Source organism: Eriocheir sinensis, unplaced genomic scaffold, assembly GCF_024679095.1.
Source record: "Eriocheir sinensis breed Jianghai 21 unplaced genomic scaffold, ASM2467909v1 Scaffold694, whole genome shotgun sequence".
NCBI lineage: Eukaryota > Metazoa > Arthropoda > Malacostraca > Decapoda > Varunidae > Eriocheir > Eriocheir sinensis.
The window spans coordinates 105197-109352 of record NW_026112047.1 but is presented as its reverse complement, the minus strand read 5'-3'; the positions used below and the strand labels follow the sequence as shown (position 1 = coordinate 109352).

The 4156-nt window shown below is 47.4% G+C and overlaps 1 long non-coding RNA gene across 1 annotated transcript; it reads right to left on the bottom strand.

Annotated features, from left to right (window-relative positions):
- Nucleotides 1-213: 213 nt before the first annotated feature.
- LOC126993872 (uncharacterized) lies at nucleotides 214-2464 on the bottom strand. Its single transcript, XR_007748412.1, has 3 exons — nucleotides 2157-2464; nucleotides 1249-1406; nucleotides 214-305 (listed from the first exon to the last, which is right to left on the bottom strand). It is a non-coding gene; the product is annotated as an uncharacterized LOC126993872 (long non-coding RNA).
- Between the last annotated feature and the right edge of the window lie 1692 nt (nucleotides 2465-4156).

The following is a 4156-nucleotide window of genomic DNA, read 5'->3' as shown; positions in this document are numbered from 1 at the left end:
GGGAGGATGATGACAGAGAGGAGACACAAGGGAAAACATGAAGGGAGGATGATGACAGAGAGGAGACACAAGGGAAAACATGAAGGGGAAGGAAAATGTGAAGAGAGGATGAAGTTTTGGATGGTAGGAATCATGCACACTACTCCACCTACTACCACTACTAACTACTACTACTACTACTACTACTACTATGCTTGGTCCTGGGCAAAGTGAGTCCTGGGTCATCCTGCCTTTGCTGCTGCTGGTAAGGTCTTGGTTCCTGAACTCCTGGCGCTGTCACTGTCCGCTGCTGGCCGGCACCTCACCTGTGGAAGAAAAGAGTTGTGAGCCATTTCATATACACTTCCTTACTAATGAGACTTTCTATACAACAAAGTGAGGCCACTTTTTGCTGATTTATACCATAGGGTGCTGGCTGTCATGGGTTTGAAAATACCCTAAACTTAACCTACCAAAACCTGAAGATCTTGACTCAGAAAATTCATATATGCTTCCTTATTAATAGACTTTCTATTAGGGATGTACCGATACCAAAAAGCTAGGAAGACAGTTCATGGGCGTAAATAAAAAAAAAAGCCCGCTACTCACTGCTCCCGAACAGAGGTCAAAGGAGTGTCCAAAACGAGAGGTCAATTTCGGGAGGAGAGGTGTCCTGATACCCTCCTCTTGAAAGAGTTCAAGTCGTAGGCAAGAGGAAATACAAATGAAGGAAGATTGTTCCAGAGTTTACCAGCGTGAGGGATGAAGGAGTGAAGATGCTGGTTGACCCTTGCATAAGGGGTTTGGACAGTATAGGGATGAGCATGAGTAGAAAGTCGTGTGCAGCGGGGCCGCGGGAGGGGGGGAGGCATGCAGTTAGCAAGTTCAGAAGAGCAGTCAGCATGAAAATAGCGATAGAAGATAGAAAGAGAGGCAACATGGCAGCGGAATTTGAGAGGTAAAAGACTATCAGTATGAGGAGGAGAGCTGATGAGACGAAGAGACTTTAACTCCACTCTGTCAAGGAGAGCTGTGTGAGTGGAGCCCCCCCACACATGAGATGCATACTCCATACGAGGGCGGACAAGGCCCCTGTAAATGGATAGCAACTGTGCGGGGGAGAAGAACTGGCGGAGACGGTACAGACGGACTAATGAAGCTTTATAACAGCTACAGGTGAAGAGGTGTGTGTCCTGAGCTGCTTCCTGCCTCTGCTACATGTCAGAAAATAACCATGATCAAAGACAACAAGAATGGACGGTAGCTTACCAATGCCTCCCTCCTCCAGGCGTGTGGAGAGTGTTGGCCGTGACGGTGTGTGTGTGTGTTTGTCCTGCAGCTCTCGAGTCTGGCCCAGCGCCAAAAAGAACGATTGTCGCTGGGGCCATTGCCAGCAGGCCGAGCCACAGCTGTGTGTGGAACTCTTCCTGAGGGTCAGAGTAGTGTGTTGAGGGCTCACTGTGTTATGCATCTGCTTATAGTGGCATTATAAGGCAGGGAGGAGTAAACCCACACAGCACTGTAGCACTAAGGCATTTGTCTACTAACATGAATTTAGTCTCACAGGCCATTTATCATAATTTATTATTGACGAATCCAACATGTCCCTGAAGGCCCATTAAGCTGTCACGGCACTCAACATGCACTGTGGCTGAGATGCAACAATGTGTACCGGGTTGTTCCTTACAGCCAGGGAGGGAGGGAGGCAGCTCAAGGGGAAAAACAAAACAGCAATAAAAAAGCCTGCCAGACGCTGCTCCAACAATAGAAAACAGAACCAGAGGCCAGAAGACAGGTCAAATTCACATGGAGAGGTGTCACCACACTCTCCCTGTGAAGGAGTTCAAGTCGTAGGCAGGGGGAAGGACAGGCCAAGGACTTAAGGCTGTTCTAGACTTTACCAGCGGAATGGATGAAAGAATGAAGTGCTGGTGAACTCTTTCAGAAGGAATTTGGATAGAATTGGGATGAGCAAGAGCAGAAAGTTGAGTGCTGCGGGGCCACGGGAGGGGGGAGGCATGAAGCTAGCAAGTTCAGAAGAGCAGTCAGCATGAAAACATCGGTAGAAGATAGAAAGAGATGCAACATGGCAGGTTGTTAAACTGATTACGTATTGAATTTGTAAACTACATTTGATTTAGTGCACAGTGACTACAGAGCTAAACCTGCGGCCTCACCTTGAAGGGCTTCCCCTTGACGGCTTCTCCGCTGCTGTCCGTTCCTGTCGGGTGGATGAAGCCCAGCACGACACGGTGAAAGGTGGTGCCATCATGGCAACCCTCCAGGCACAGCTGCACCTAGTTCCGGCACGACCCGTGGGCCTCCTTGACCACAGCTACATGGCAACGTCCCTGCCGGTGGTGGCCAGGAGAACCTGCGGAAAGTTTGAGAGTTTGAAAGTGTTCCTGTTAGTTTGGCAATTATGCTTACCAAGAGAACCTGCAGAAAGGAGGCACCAGTGTTCCTGTTAGTTTGACAGTTATGCTTTTACTGCACAGGCATAAGACACAGCATCCAACAAGGCCTCTATGTGCAGTGAAGGGTGCAGTGATTATTCATGACTACAGAAATTGGTATTATTTTACAAGTGCGCCGTATCACAGTGAAAGACACCTGTGTGCTTGATGAGGTTCTTTGTGGTGATGTTTTTCTTGTCCGTCACAAATTACTTGTTTGAAAGATTTTTTATATACAGTAATACCTCGATTTACAAGTGCCTTAGTTTACAAGCGTTTCAATTTACGAGCAAAAGAAAATCACTAAAAATGCCTTGGTGTATGAGCAGTGACTTGGCGTACAAGCATCAAGTTTGTATGAGTGGAAGACGTGAGTGTGGGTTCCCACTGTTCGCCGCAAGACGAGAGTGCTCAGAGCAGAAAACAATGGGAATAAGGTCTCAAGCTGGAATCACACTTGACCTTTTTCCTCCAACCGCCCTGGTGGAAGACGCAACCGGCAACACCAACTTTTCTTGGTGTACGTCACAAACGACCAAGGTCAGTTGCTCATATCCAGAAGACAAACAAACCAGTGGCTTTGTATCCACATGGTGCCATTTGCCAAAGCAAGGGCTGTTGTGGCTTGTGCTGCTGCTGTCAAAAATGGTCAAGCAAGTCTACCGGCGCCACAGGAAGCACCCCCAAAAAACAAATGCAGTAGAGGGAGGGGCAGGGGGGCTGACTCCACAGCCCTGGGTTAAACTCTCCTCCTCCTCCTCCTGCCTCTCTTTTCTTCCTCCTCCTCTTCATTTCTCTGTTGCCTCCATGTTCATCAAGGTTTGAGTCTTGTTCCTGTGTGACTGACAGATCTTTGTGTTGTGCCGTTGATGTTGATATTTTGACATGTATACCTCAAAACAGAGTAAATTGATGATAATTTCAAGCAGAGATTAACACTATAGTCTATCGATTTTAACTTGAGCCCTTGGGCGCAACTCAGTCGTTGTCTTTCCTCTAATCCCAAGCCATTCATGACACCATGCAGTCGTATTATGAGTATATATTATATAATCTATAAATAGATAACGTACAGACTAACAGTGAGACAGATCGCCATGCGCAGGTCATCACTAGATCTGTAAAGAATGAAGGTTTCCCCGGCCCAAGCCACAGGGCTCAAGTTAGAGTCAATGGACTATAGTGGTTTATTCAGCAAGCCTTATAAGGCACTGTTACCACACACGTGTAGCATGGGCCAAATATTACGGGCAGTGTGACTTTGATAACACTTCTTGAGGTAAATATGTGTTTGTTAAAGAAATACTGCTGGTGAACAAAGGGTCCAGGGACATGATGGACCCAAAATTTTCAATGCACTGCCCAGGGAGATTAAACGTCAAGAAATGCCCAGTGGACAAGTTCAAAGGAAGCCTCAACACTTTCCTGAGGGCAGTGCCAGGTGAGCCGCCAGTGCCCGGCCACACTGGGAATGGCCGGGCACCAACAAACTCAACACCAGACCAAGTGGCCCCCAGCCAATTTTGGTTGAGAGGAGTTCTTGCCTGGTTGGGCTCCCACTGGGGGTGCCCCATATGGCTAGCACACCAGTCTTTATAAACCACTGCCAGAAACATTGTTTATGAACAAAGAAAAGACTGGAAAGTTGCTATGATCCTAAGTACAAAGCAATAAGATGACAAGATTGCCAACCAATTAACAGTAGTCAAACAGAGCAGCAG